Raw genomic sequence first — 15,968 nt, 5'->3', positions numbered from 1 at the left:
TATCATGTCAGATATAATGTTTATTCAGTGGTGTGACAGAATGGTTCCCATATCAGTGTGGAAGTTTGTTACTGTGTTTCAATGTGTGCATGTGTTTCAATGTGTGCATGTGTTTCTGTGTGTGCTTGTGTTTCTGTGTGTGCGTGTGTTTCAAAGAGTGAGTGTGTTTCAAAGTGTGCGTGTGTTTCAGGGGGTTTTGAGCTGAAGCAGTGTGTGTGTGTGTGTGTGCGTGTGCGCGTTTCAGGGTTTTTTGAGCTGAAGCAGTGTGTGTGTGTGTGTGGTACACAGTCCCACATCAACAGCCCCTTCCTGTTCACTGTAACAAGCTAGAGATTGGCCGCGTGCCTGATCAGTCACTCACACACATGCCCCTCCACTCGCAAATAGTAGAGTTGTGTTTAAAGTGTCTGTGTGTTAGAGTATATATCTGTTTGTTAAGGAAGAGGAACTATGAGGATGGTCATCAAGTGAGTGTACTCAAGTCTGTGTGTGTGTGTGTCTGTGTGTCAACCTAGTCTGTGTGTATATACTGTGTCTGTATACTTTGTGTATGTTTGTGTTTGTGTGAACAGAGTATAATTACAGTGACTGCCTCTGCTGTAATGAAAGGAGAAACGAGGTACAGAGAGAGGAGAAGAGAGAGGAGTAGGTGTATGGGGGTGCACACACACAGAGAGAGAGAGAGAGAGAGAGAGAGAGAGAGAGAGAGAGGGGGTGGGGTGAGTTCAGTTCTCACACCACAGATGTAACATCCCTCTCATGGTTACAAGCCAAAAAGATTCCTCTCATTCCTACCTCACTTGAATCAGTAGCAGTATGTCTCAGAGGTAGAGGGAGGAGTAGAGGGAGAGCGTGTGTGGAGGCGAGCGGGCGGGTGGGGGGGGGGGGGATAACAGTAGACGGATGTGTGACTGGTACAGCAGTGTTTCCCAGCCTCTTCTCTGTGTGGACAGATGTGTGTTGGTGTGTGTGTGTGTCACTTGAGTTCTACAAACTCAGCCTTGACTCAGCCATGCCCAGTCCAGCATGCCTTACTCAGCACACACGGACCATTCTGAAAGGAGACACGGCTGACTCACACACATTGACTCCACACATTGATTCCACAACCCTCACAAGTGACTCTTTGTGGTGTCTTAGCCTTTGTAATCACACTCGTTATTTCTCTTGCTCTTTCTCTCTCTCTCTCTCTCTCTCTTCCTCCCCTCTCACTCTGCATTTGTCTCTCCCTCTCCTTACTCTCTGATCCTGTCCTTCTCTAACCTTTTAACCACATATCTCTGTGTGTGTGTGTGAGAAAGAGATAGAAACAGACACACTGAAATTAAATGAGCAGTTGGGTTCTTACCTTTAAGTCAAGTCTTCAGTCCAGATGTTTCAGTTGACCACCACATTCATGCCTCATTCAGTCTGCTTCTCCTGAAAACACAATGTGGTCCACAACTCAGTCAGTCTGGCCTTGGGGTCAAAACACACTCCACATTTAGTCAAGTGGTTGCAAAACGGTTGACATGCATCCTGGTGGGATGCTGACACAAAGGACATGTTTGGTTTTGGGTTCAGGCTGCGGTGGACATTGCGCACCTGTGGCCCACCTGTGTGGGATTGTGGGAGTTTCGTCGCCTGTTCCAGAATGATTTCCCATTACAGGGTAATGTGACACAGAACAGGTGGCACTCTGGTACATCTCCCCTCATATATATTACACGCAAACGCACACACGCGCACACACACACACACGCACGCACCCGCACGCACGCACACGCGCGCTTTTCTGACTTGTGGTTGCAGTTTCAACCTAAATGTCACGTACCCGACCTTCTCATACTTCACTACTCCCCTAATCTCCTCCTCCACCTCAGCTCCCCTCCTCCTCTCCCCTCAGCTTTCCTCCCTCCTCTCCCCTTCACTCTCCTCCTCCACTGCCTATTCATCTCCTCTCCTTCTTTTCTCCTCTCACACTAATTGTTTGTATGACCTATTGCAGCAGACTTGCTGTTCACCATTTGAACATAGATTTTGACTGATATCGTCCCTCTTAGACTCTACGTTTTTCTGTCTCTTATTTTTTCTTTCTCACCTCCTCTCTTTCACTCATATACCATGAAACACTACCTAAAGAACCCAATGAGCCTCTGGTCTTTTATGCATTCTATAAACACAGGTCCTGACAGCTGTGACAAGAACTGGCAGACATACATTCATTTATCAGCCACCGGCAGTCAAGTAGACTAGCCTGTTAGGGCACTTGACCTTTCACCTACATGGGTCAGAGTTCAGGGGTGATAGGGTTCCCTCCCTGCAGGGCCACAGCTGGTGTGGAGTAGGCCCTCAGAGGTAAGTAAAGGTGGGACACGAAGGGCTTGTTTACGTTAAGCTACATTTTCCGAGACATCGGACAAGACTCTAGATGCTACATTTTGGTGTAAACTTGCATATGTTGTTAGCTCTAGATCCCACCTTCCGAGGCAGGGTGTGCCATATTTTCAATGGAGACAATTGTGTCAGAACTGTATCAGGTTTCTGTGCAGTGCTCCCGTTTCCCATGGCCACAATCCTGTGTGGTGCGTCTCGAACATGCCAGTGTAAATTCAAACCCTTGTGGAAATGAATATGCTATCTAGAATGAGTCTATCTCGTAATTTTAACAAGCCCTAACAGTATTTCGAAGGCGTTGGAAAATGTTTGGAGCTATCAACAATGGTCCATCTTAAAATATAGGTAAAACAGGGAGTCACACGGCTGTGGACAGACGCTCTATTCATTTCATCAGTTTGTTGGTGGTGAGGAAACAGTAGTTTGCCGTAATATTAGGTTTGAATAGAGAGCCAATTTCAACACGGCCCTTTTTCATATTCTTTGTGAATTCCACATGAGATGCGTGTTGCCACAACGGTGTAGGCAGACCCAGCTGAGACTCCGCTGATCAGAGATAACATCCTGCTGTCCCAGGCGGTTGTGAATCCAGACCCAGCTGAGATTCTGCTGATCAGAGATCAGGCTGAACTGAAAGCAGATGATATGGGACGGTCTGTTACAGTGTCTGTAAAGGGCAACCCGTGGGAGTAACACTGTGACCTTAAACAGCCAAGCAGAAAGACACATTGGACAAGACGGGGGGGGGGGGGGGGGGGGGGGCAAGGGAGAGTGAGAAGGTTAAGCGTTTGACAGGCGATAAGGAGCAGACTGAGAGATTGCAGCCGGGCTGAAAGACAAGGGGGGGGTAGAGGGAGAAGAGAAGCGACGGAAAGGAGGTGGAGTGAACAACACAAACAGATAAAAAAACTGCGTGGGGAGACTCTTAAAGTCATCAAGAGAAACGGATAAGATATCAAAGGAATGGAGAGACGCTTCAGAGCGAGATGAAAGGCAGTGAAGAGAGAGAAAAAAAGAAATGAAAGAAGAATATGGGGGAAGGAGTAACGAGAGAGAGGGAGAGCGTGAAGGAGGAGGAGCGAGGTCAGGGAAGGGCTAAGACGGCGTCGGGTCTCGTGACAGCAGGGCTACATGTGACTTTGCAGAAGTCAAGGTCCGCTTTGTGCAGGGACCCAGGGCTAATGTTTGAGTGCCAGCTGGGATACATGCGCTGCTCACACACTCACACACACACACACACACTTTATTGCTTCACTCTCGCTTTGTCTGATACGCTGACAGCAGGGTTGTGTGGTACAGATAACAATGATCCATGAACTGACCATTATAACCCAATGAACACACCTCCTGACTCAACAGACTTTACCCCCCCATCTCTCTCTTCATCACTGAGTATCTGTTTTCTCTCCAATTAACTGCTCCAGCGCTCTCACAGAAAACAGTGGGTGCGTGCATGCGTGCGTGTGTGTGTGTGTGCGTGTGCGTGTGTGTTAGCATGCCTGGCGTGTGTGAGCCTGCATGGCGTGTGTGCAGGTGTCATGGTTGGGCTGCTTGAGACCTTAGTCATTGGTGATTCAGAGACACTGTTCATGTTGGGACAGCAGACCTCATACCTACACTGGACTGTACACACACACACACACACACAGGTTTTACCGTGTGTGATGCCTGGTAATTTATAACCATTGGCAAAAAAAAAAACACGTGACTCTAACCTCAACCTCAATCATCTAGCCTTCATGCCTACATTTTACCTTAACCCAAACTTTTAAACCTAATCATTAATGCATGAACTTGACCATAACTCTAATTCCGGGCCTAGTTCTAACCTTAAATGTAACCCCTGTCTCTAAAATTAACCCCAAATCAGATCAAGCTTCTTGTCAAAATGAAGACTGGCAAAATGTGCTCACTTTGTGTTATACTCTATGGTCCTCACTAAGAGGGTAAAACAAGAACTCAAAAACAAAGATACGGTTCTTAAAACCATGGAACGACAGTAAGCTAGGAGTAGCATGGGGCAGTAAATGAGAGGTTTGTCTCCCTGTTTGTCTTCTGTAGTGTGTTGTGGTTGTGTGTGTGTGTGTATGTGTGTAAGAGCAGCAAGCCACGGTCTGTTGGCAGACCTGTAGTGGGAGTAGACTGTGGTATGGTTTTGGGCTAGTGAACTTCTGCCATGTCTTTCGGTAAAGGTCATGGTCGACCACAGTTAGACTGCAAAGATCAAAGTTGAGTGCACACACACGCACACACACCCACGCAAACAGTTTGCACACAGCCAAATACACGCACTCACTACACAAGCCAGACTGTGTCACAACCAAGGTCACATATTTACACCGAGAACTGAGACTTACACCCACCCACAGACAGACACCTAATGAACCTGACAGACAGACTGACAGATACCCAATGACCCAGACAGACAGACTGATAGACACCCAATGACCCAGACAGACAGACTGATAGACACCCAATGACCCATACAGACAGACTGATAGACACCCAATGACCCATACAGACAGACTGATAGACACCCAATGACCCAGGCAGACAGACTGACAGACACCCAATGACCCAAGCAGACAGACTGACAGACACCCAATGACCCAGACAGACAGACTGACAGACCCCTAAGGACCCACCCACCCAGACAGACACCTACCCACCCACACAGACAAACACCTAATGACCCAGACAGACAGACCGGAAATATTTACAGCACAACATGGTAGCAAGAAACTCAAAAGAAAAATACTAACTTTTATGCTTATACTACAGTAGAATTGCAATATATATTTAGTGTTCTTGATGAATGGTCTTTGACAGAGAATAAAGCTGTGTGTGTGTATATATATAGTTAAAGATAATAACTCAAGAACAAAAAGTATATAAAGATAACAGTATACATCGCTTTAGTACTATAATGCCGTTTACCACAGTGCACTTTACTGCTGTTTACATCAGTTTAGTACAGTTTACTACTGCTGATTGCAATGGTGTATGTAAGCAATAAGCCAAGAGGGGGTGTAGCACAAGACCAATATACCAGTTGTTCTTAGGCACAACGAATGTCTGTATAGTGTATATACTATATATTAAATGTCTGTATAGTGTATATACTATATATGAATGTCTGTGTAGTGTATATACTATATATTAATGTCTGTACAGTGTATATACTATATACACTGTATATTTATATGTGAGTGAAATATCATGAACATATCATGATATCATGAACATAATGTCAACAGTCATTCATGTAGATGTGGGTAAGAATCACCCTCCCTCTCTTTCTCTCTCTCACACACACACACACACACACACACACACACACCATTATGATATCAACTCAATAACACACGAGAGTGTAGCTTGTTTATCTAAACCACTTACATGACACTCTGCACTACACACTCTGCGCTACACACTCTGCGCTACTCACTCTGCGCTACTCACTCCATTCTAGTCCGTGCTCTAGTCTAAAGCAGATGTATAAACCTGTCTGTTAACACAGGAACCACACTTAGGCTGCTCTTCTGCTAAAGTCTCTGGCTCAACACATTAGTGTAATCTCTCAACACGTGACTGGCGTCCTCCACAACTGTCTCTGTTTATTTCTGCCCGGCATGTCTACACACGCCAAACGCGCGCACACACATACACACACACTCCAATAACAATGTGCCTCAGGTCAGCGACTTCTGCAAAAAACAAAATGTTACTTATAAAACAGTGTTAATTTCAGGACTGGTTTAGTCTATAAAAGTGACAGGAGGTGAGATTAGTGATTTTCTGTGTGAATATCTGTGTGTGTGTGTGTGAGAAAGTTGCAAGTAGGCCTTAAAAGTAATGCCTAAGGGGGGCATACTGACAGGATGTGTGTGTGTGAGTAAACACAGTCAGACATGTCCTTCCAAGCCCGCATACCTGTTCCAGACAAAATATTCCCCCGTTCCAGACAAACTATCCCCTGGCCCTGACAAACTATCCCCTGTCCCGGACAAACTATCCCCTGTCCCGGACAAACTATCCCCTGTCCCGGACAAACTATCCCCTGACCCGGACAAACTATCCCCTGTCCCGGACAAACTATCCCGTCCCGGACAAACTATCCCGTCCCGGACAAACTACTTCCTCTTTTGGACAAACTACTCCCTGTTCCGGACAAACTATTCCCTGTTCCAGATATACTATTCCCTGTTCCAGATATACTATTCCCTGTTCCAGATATACTATTCCCTGTTCCAGATATACTATTCCCTGTTCCAGATATACTATTCCCTGTTTCATACAAACTATCGCTTGTTTCAGACAAACTATCGCTTGTTTCAGACAAACTATCGCTTGTTTCAGACAAACTATCGCTTGTTTCAGACAAACTTTCCTGTTTCAGACAAACTATCGCTTGTTTCAGACAAACTATCGCTTGTTTCAGACAAACTATCGCTTGTTTCAGACAAACTTTCCTGTTTCAGACAAACTATCGCTTGTTTCAGACAAACTATCGCTTGTTTCAGACAAACTATCGCTTGTTTCAGACAAACTATCGCTTGTTTCAGACAAACTATCCTGTTTCAGTCCAATAGCCACATGTAGTTGTGAGATCCAGATGTCCTCAGTGTAGTAACCTATGGCTAATCATGAATAGGGGACATTTTGCCAGTCCTCTCTCAGATAAATAGCTTTTTTAGGCTTCAGGTTTAAGGTTAAGGCTAAGGTTAAATATTTTATTTTAATGGAAATTAATAGTAGTCCCAAAATAGTCTTTACTAGTGTAGTAAAACAAGTGTACGTGTGTGTGTGTGTGTGTGTGTGTATGTGTGAGAAAGAGGTGTGAAGCATCCTTCTGCACAACCCCATCTGCAGACGTTCAAACACACATGAACACAAAGGACCTCTTTATCTCCACACACCACACATGACTCGCACATGCTGCATATACTGTCATCAAAGGACCACACACACACACACACACACACACTCTCTAAAGCCTCACAGTCAGTCAGTCAGGCTAACAAACACACAGGCAGGCTCCAGAGAATCCCCAGCTAGCTGACCAGGTTCTGCCTGCCCGGCTGCTTCTTAATGGGGCAGTGTCAGTCAGAGAGCCGAAGGGGAGGGGCCTGGCCATCTGGCTGCCCTGTAGACACTGTGACCCCACACTTCCTGCATCCGCCAGGCGCCACGGTAGACATACATGCGCGCGCGCACACACACACACACACACACATGAATGCACGTACACGCACACAGAGGGAGAGCTTCCCCTGAGCCAAATCTAAATCACAGACCAGACACCCATTTCACAAGACCAGAAGAAATATATTGGAGGGGGAGAGGAGACAGGCAGGATAGAGGCAGATCAAGTTTAATGAATGTTGGGCAGAGAGTGGGAAAAGAGGACAGGAGGGTTAGGCAGATCGACTAGCCAGTGGTTAGAGTGAGTGAGTGGGGGGGGGGGGGGTGACATCGCTCCTATCAGGCTCGTATAGCGACCTCAGCATTGTGCGGAGTCTCTCCTCTGTTTATGACCTCACCCCTGAGACTTCCAAACCCTGTGACATCATCACACCAATCCGCCGATGTCTGCACAACTCTGAATGGTGTTGCGGTTATTAATGTCCCCCTGCTTTGTCGAGTGAGCTGTACCTATGACACTAGCATGAAAAATTAAACCCCATAATAAGTAATCTGATGCAGGATTTAACCTTGAAAGGGCAGATGTGTGTGTGTTGGGGGAGGGTTGGCGTTGGTGACATTGCACTGATCACGCCGTCGGTTAACATGTGTTCACAGCCTCAAACGGTTCACACACACGCCAACTAGGCCTTTGTGAACACAGTTACAAGCTCCGTGTGTGACTATAACCTCCGTGTGTGACTATAACCTCCGTGCGTGACTATAACCTCCGTGCGTGACTATAACCTCCCTGCGTGACTATAACCTCCGTGCGTGACTATAACCTCCGTGCGTGACTATAACCTCCGTGCGTGACTATAACCTCCGTGCGTGACTATAACCTCCGTGCGTGACTATAACCTCTGTGTGACTATAACCTCTGTGTGACTATAACCTCCGTGTGTGACTATAACCTCCGTGCGTGACTATAACCTCTGTGCGTGACTATAACCTCTGTGTGACTATAACCTCCGTGTGTGACTATAACCTCCGTGTGTGACTATAACCTCCGTGTGTGTGTCCTTGCCTAGCTGCGTGAGGGCAAGGCAAATGAGGCGGAACACAATCTATCCCCCACCTGTCCGTCTGGCTCTGGAGGGAGGAGCCTTAGGGCTTACACTGTTTCCTCCACCACGCGTACGTGCACACAGACGCGCACACACACACACACACACACACACACACACAGCTGTATATAAGCGGAAAGGAAGACCAGGTAGCGTGTGTATAATATTAATGTATGCACAGTCGGTTTAATGTGCACGAGAGCGGCCAATGAGCCAGGAGTCTGTTTGCAAAGCGAGACGCTCACTGGTGGAGAGAGCAGACTGAGAGAGGGAGACAGAGAGAGGGAGGGGAGGAGGAGTGGAGACAAACACTCCTCCCCTGAAAGGAAGGACAGAGAGCTACATAATAAAATAGAGAGAGAAGGGGGAGATGGTGGTGAGGTGATGTGTGTAAAATGACACTGCTGTTCTGTTTGACACCGCTTTAGAGTAAAGATGGCCACATGCTCACATATATATATACATAAACCGCACACACACGAACACACACAATTCCACATCAGTTGTAGCTACAGGCTACTTGTCCCTCCCCCACACACCTGTCTGTACAGTCCACTCACCAGCACAGATCAACACGCCTACACACCTATTGGCACCTAAACATTTGCTCTCTCGCTAAAACGCTACGAAAACAGAAGGAACACATCTATCTGCAGCTAGCCAGAAATACCTGGAACACACAAACACACACACCTTGAGGCTGGAGGCTAGTGTCCCACCCAGCCTCCCTCCCTAACATCTGCTCGGACATACAGCAAGGTCATACTCCTCAGTAATGCTCCATGGTCGAGGGGGAGGGGAGGTAGAGAAAGAGGGATGAGGCGAGGTGAAGCCTGATTTCATGCTATGCTGAGCGCTGGCTAACACGCCCCGGAGAGTCTTGACATTATATTTATGACAGCAAATATTTAGCCCCCTCTCTGTTCCCTCTCCCTCCGTTCCTCTCCTCCCTCCGTTCCTCTCCTCCATATCCGTTCGTCTCCTCATTCTTTTCTCTCCGTTCCTCTCCTCCCTCTCCTATCCTCTCCTCCCTCCGTTCCTCTCCTCCCTATCCGTCCCTCTCCTCTCCTCTCCATTCCCTCCCTCTCCATTCCTCTCCTCCCTGTCCTCTCCTATCCTCTCCTCCCTCCGTTCCTCTCCTCCCTATCCGTCCCTCTCCTCTCCATTCCCTCCCTCTCCATTCCTCTCCTCCCTGTCCTCTCTCCGTTCCTCTCCTCCCTGTCCTCTCTCCGTTCCTCTCCTCCCTCTCCATTCCTCTCCTCCCTCTCCTCTCTCCATTCCTCTCCTCCCTGTCCTCTCTCCGTTCCTCTCCTCCCTCTCCATTCCTCTCCTCCCTCTCCTCCCTCTCCATTCCTCTCCTCCCTGTCCTCTCTCCGTTCCTCTCCTCCCTCTCCATTCCTCTCCTCCCACTCCTCTCTCCATTCCTCTCCTCCCTGTCCTCTCTCCGTTCCTCTCCTCCCTCTCCGTTCCTCTCCTCCCGGTCTTTCTCTCAGCCTCCTTCCTTCTCTCAGTGTTTCAGTGGTAACATCAGCCCTCCATATACTAAAACCAGTCCCTTTAACTAATGAATGCACTGTCCCATTAAGAAGCCAGGGAACAGCTTCCCAACACGCCACGTCCACGCCAGGAACCCTGTACAGCCGTAATCAAAGACGTTATCGTGGACGAACGACGGACCTCATTGGTCAGTTAGCACGATAACGGTGTTGCGTGGTGGTGGTCCCTAACACATGATTAGGACTCCATTGTATCAGCGCTAATGCGGCTAATTGATAAGCTTGCATGGTGTGGAGCCATAGGCCGTGTCTTCCCAGGCAGCTGGAAGCAGCTGTGTTTATCGTACCGGCCTCAGTGTGGAGCCCACATACCATTACGTATGCACACCAAACGGTGCCCTAGTTTCTCTGGGGGGGGCACTGCACATGTCTATTGCACTAGGTGGTAGTGGGGCATTTGGGAGGCCGGCTGGGTTAACCATCATCTTTACTGGGGCCCTTTACTCTCATAGACAACATGTCTAGGCAATTATAATCCACATTGCTATTTCAGTAGCGTTAGGTCATAGTCGAGTCCACACACACACACACACACACACACTCTTCACCTCTAGAATAATGCTACAGTCACACACACACACTTCACCTCTAGAATGATGCTACAGTCACACACACACACACACACACTCTCTTCACCTCTAGAATAATGCTTCAGTCACACACACACACTTCACCTCTACAATAATGCGACAGACACACACACTCAAGAGTTTAGTGTGTCCCACAGGACCACTTCAATGGACCACTGTGTGTGTGTGTGTGTGTGTGTGTAACAAGTATCATAGTAGATCATTCTAGGGAAGAGGGGGAGTGTGTGTGTGTGTGGTGGATTAGGGCACCAGACATCTAACAGCAGCTAGACAATAGAAAGAGAAATCCATTACTACATCAACACAACACAGTGCGGATGCTTTGCTGACAGACACCGGGGGGGGGGGGTACAGGCTGCAGGGTCAAGGGGAGCAGTGCGACAAGGGAGGGAGGAATGAAAGAAGAGATGCAGACAGTCAGAAGGGGAGAGAAAGGGGGAGAGAAAGGGGGAGAGAAAGGTCCTGAGGTCTGCTCCTTGATCCAGAGGAGTGGGATCAGGTTACACATGTCTGACAGGACTAACACACACACACACACACACACACACAGTGCACCCGCTGCCCTCCACACACATTTCCTCGTGGGGACCCCAGACATTATTCCTACTCAAAATCCTACTTCTACCTAAACTAACCCTACTGGCACCTGCTTGTCCGCTCCTTGTGGGGACCAGACAAACCAGGAATCCAATCTTACTCTCCCCTGAACTTAACCCTTGCCTCAGTAACCTCACCTTTATGCCTGGACAAAAGTTAGCCCTAGCGCCCAGTGCTCCCAAGATGAACACCTCCACACAAACACAAAAACACGCAGGGACACGCACGCCATTCCCTCACACCTCCACACAACCACACCTTCACAATCCGAATCCAAAACCACCCCTTGCCAAACACTCCAACCTGCCTCTCCCTACTAATCGAACAATGGAACTAATCGCCTGGCACCATGCGCTCCCCAACGACAGTAACCGTGGCGACTCGAGCGCGAGTGCTGGCTAGCCGTGTTATCTCGGGCGTTACGCAACAGATTGTGGTTCACGGTCAGAGTACAGAGGGGAGTTGTATACTGTTATAAGGCTACAAGACAGAGACAAACCCCACTCCCAAATGGCCTCTTTGTCCCCGTTTAGTGCACAGCTTTAGACCAGAGATTATAGGGAGTGCCTGTGCCTGTTAGTACACCTTTTTTGACAGACACTTCAATTCCAATGTATTCAGACTGCTCTGAATACATTCTCATTCGTTCTCATTATTATTACGATTCTAATGTTGTTAGAAAGGGGAGGAGTCGGAGCGGGGCGGTTATCGAGGGGAGGAGGGCGTGAAGAGGAGAGAGGTGCGATGCCGTGTGTGGTTTGAACACCAAGTTGGGTCGAGCGCCGACACTGGGCCGCGTACGACACGTACCCCTCCCCTGGCCTACGACCCCACGCCGACCCCTCGCCCCCACCTCCCCCGTCGTGACCATCACAAGCATCGATCCTCTTCCCCCGCGCATCTCGGGTAACATAATCACATTATTCCATTACTGTAAGCCAACGAGCTGATCGATGAGATCAACTGAGGACTGACCCCGAGGTCATAGGTCACACGGGGGTCATGGGCAGAGGAAGGAACCATCTGGGATGCAGGCACACGCCCGGGGGGGGGGGGGGGGGGGGGGGGGGGTCGACCTATTAGTACACACACACACCTACTGGTGAGGAAGAGTACAGGAAACACACCTAGTAGTACACACACACACACACCTACTGGTGAGGAAGAGTACAGGAAACACACCTAGTAGTACACACACACACACACCTACTGGTGAGGAAGAGTACAGGAAACACACCTAGTAGTACACACACACACTTACTGTTGAGGCAGTTTACATGAACACACACCTATTATTACACACACACACACACACCTACTGTTGAGGCAGTCTACAGGAAAACAAACCTATTATTACATACACACATACACACACACTTACTGTTGAGGCAGTGTACAGGAAAACACACCTATTATTACACACACACACACACCTACTGTTGAGGCAGTGTACATGAACACACACCTATTATTACATGAAATACACACACACACACACACACACACACCTACTACTGAGGCAGTGTACATGAACATACACCTATTATTACACACACACACACACCTACTGTTGAGGCAGTGTACATAAACACACGCCTATTATTACATGAAATACACACACACACACACACACACACACACAAACACCTTTTCACAGAAAAGCCGGTCAGTTCCACTGTTCCAACTTGATGAGAGGCGCCAGATTCAAACGTACAGTAAAGGACAGAGGGGAGGTCGACTGACAGACAGAAAGGGACAGCAAGAAGAGAGGAAAAAACTGAGTAAACACATGAAAGAGAATTACAGAGAGGAGTAAAAACCCAGAGCACAACATGACCGGGAGGAGTCAGGCGTGCCTTTGTCTGTGCATGTGTGTGTGTGTGCATGTGTGTGCATGTGTGTGCGCGTCAGGGTTGTAGTACTTTTTTGTAGCTTCAATGTGAAGCCTGAGTTCCCTCTTTGACTGTATGTCTCGGTCCATTTATAAAACACTCCCGGTTTGTTCCAGGTATTTGATCAAGTCTCTCCCTCCACGCACTATAAACAACAGTTACACCTTTAACAATCACTATTCCAAAACACACACATACTCACTCACCAGCTAATGACAAGGTTAACAAGGTTAACACGCATACAGTCCACACACAACTAAACGCAACCTCACACACACTCCTCATAAATCCACACACACACACACACACACACACATCCCTGGCACAAATCCACACACGCTCGCAGAAAGGATCCCGTGTTGGAGAGGGAGTGGCCCAGGTGAGAAACAGGTCATAGAAGGGGATGTGTGGTTTGTGTGTGTGTGCGTGCGCGTGCGTGTGTGTGTGTGTGTGTGTTAACAGAGATGTCCCTACTGTAACTGGATTGACAGGAACCCATTTACTGAACCAAACAAATCCCTGTCAGCCTGTATTTATAGAAACCAGGTGCACTCTCAGCAAACATGTATGTGTACGTGTGTGTTTTCTACTTGAGTAGGTTCTGGGATGTCTGTGTTCCTTTCCTTTCTGTCTTTCACACGTCTCTCACTCCCTTCTCTCTTAAATCTTGATCAATGTGAACAAACACGGAAGTCAGTCTAAGCACAAGGATTTGGTTTCCCCCAATTCAGAGTTCTTGTCTCCACCCCAGCTCTAACTCAAACTGCAGCCTAACACCAGCCTCTATCCCTCCATCTATCCCCATCCTAACCCAGCCTCTATCCCTCCATCTATCCCCATCCTAACCCAGCCTCTATCCCTCCATCTATCCCCATCCTAACCCAGTCTCTATCCCTCCATCTATCCCCATCCTAACCCAGCCTCTATCCCTCCATCTATCCCCATCCTAACCCAGTCTATATCCCTCTATCTATCCCCATCCTAACCCAGCCTCTATCCCTCCATCTATCCCCATCCTAACCCAGTCTATATCCCTCCATCTATCCCCATCCTAACCCAGTCTATATCCCTCTATCTATCCCCATCCTAATCTAGTCTATCTATCCCCCAGTCACCCCACACAGACACCAGTCACCTCTAAAACACACCCTCCTGTTCCTCCTCCTCCTGTTCCCGGAGCACCAGGATCCCCTCCCCCTTCTCCCCCTCTCTCACTTCTGCCTCCCTTTCTTCTCCAGGCAGAACACTCAATCACCCCCGCCTCCTTCTCCATCTTCTCCTTCTCCCTCCCCACCCCCATTATCAGTGCCTCCCTTCCAATGAATGCACAATCCACCCTTCACGCATTGGGGGACAGGCCTGGGGGCACACACACACACACACACACACACCCCTCTCTGTGCACACATCTGCACACTCCCGGCAGAGAAGAGAGACATGCACACAGAACCACAGAACAGAAAAATAAAAGCCCAAGGTACCGGATATGAACGTCGTTACCAGGTCCCCGCGACCACTACTGAAACATCTCCTGGTTACTCCGTATGAACAGCCCGCAATTAGAGTACAAATCAGAAATACCAATGGACCACAATTCCCATGATACCCCCCCCCGGAACACACCGCACACAGGCACCCAACCTGGTTGAAATGGAAGACGTCCACAGAAATGCTATGCTAACGGGAGGAGTGTGACCAGATCAAGCCCTGTTAGATTAGCATTCTCCCGGCGTTGACGGTCAGCTTCTCCTCGGAGGGAGTCGGGTACGCTGCGACCGGGAGACCGGAGCGCTCGACCTGGGCTGAACCGCAGCGCGGGCCGGCTCCGACAGGAAGGGGGGGGGGGGTGGGGGGGGCAGAAAAACGGAAAGAGCGAGGGAGGAGAGGGAGGGATGTACTTCCGGTGTTAATGAATAAATCGAGCTATTATGGAGCGACGGAAGGGGAGCGAGAAAGAGGGAGGGGAGGGAGAGACCTAGGGAAAGAGAGATGGAGAGAGAGCCAGGGAGGGCAGGAAAATCCCTAAAGGAGCGAGGCAGGAGGGGTGAGGAAGGAGGGGTGAGGCGATGGACAAACGGAATGCTGACACAGGGGAGTTAGTGAAATGGGCTCTCAGTGTGTGCGCGTGTGTGTGCTGGTATCCGTTTACAGCTGTGTTGAGGTGTGTGTAACGTTATCGGTGGTAAGTGTTTCCATTGGTTAAAAGCAGAGGAACAACACACACACACCAACAGCTCTAGGCAGAAACCGGCTTAAACGCAGGCACGCTCAGGCGCACATACACACACACTTTATTGATCCACTCTACAGAACATGGATAATGCAATAGAAATCATGTAAAATACAGTGTAGGTTCACACACAGGCACACACACAAACACACACACACCAATGATCTGTACAGCTCACAGCAGCCACAAACACCTTCCTGAACACAAAACACTGACCACAGACTAGTGACCTCAACAACCGTAAACAGCAGAGCCCATTACAGCGAAACAGACGAGCAGATCCTGGTACCACTTCGGGCTGTGGACCACTCTCAATACACTTAATGCCTGGGCCAGAACCTCTCATGGATCCATATGGAAAACTGCACCGGAGAAAACAGAGGGACAGAGACAAAAAGACAGTACCATTTTGTGCAAGCTAGCATTTAAGTCGCAGAGCAGCGTCTGTGAGGAAAAAGCGAGAGCACGAGGGAAAG

The 15,968-nt window shown here is 48.5% G+C and overlaps 1 protein-coding gene across 1 annotated transcript in view; it reads right to left on the bottom strand.

Annotated features, from left to right (window-relative positions):
• The window catches only part of kdm6ba (lysine (K)-specific demethylase 6B, a), a 76,229-nt gene that overhangs the window by 22,742 nt on the left and 37,519 nt on the right, over positions 1-15,968 (bottom strand). Inside the window, exon 4 of the mRNA XM_034290809.1 lies at positions 1,349-1,419. The gene's annotated coding sequence lies outside the window, so the exon portion shown is untranslated. The remainder of the gene's footprint in view (positions 1-1,348; positions 1,420-15,968) is intronic.

This window comes from Esox lucius, chromosome 24 (genome assembly GCF_011004845.1).
Source record: "Esox lucius isolate fEsoLuc1 chromosome 24, fEsoLuc1.pri, whole genome shotgun sequence".
In the NCBI taxonomy this organism is placed as follows: Eukaryota; Metazoa; Chordata; class Actinopteri; order Esociformes; family Esocidae; genus Esox; species Esox lucius.
Note: the sequence above shows the minus strand (reverse complement) of the source record. Positions and strands in the feature narration are given on the sequence as shown.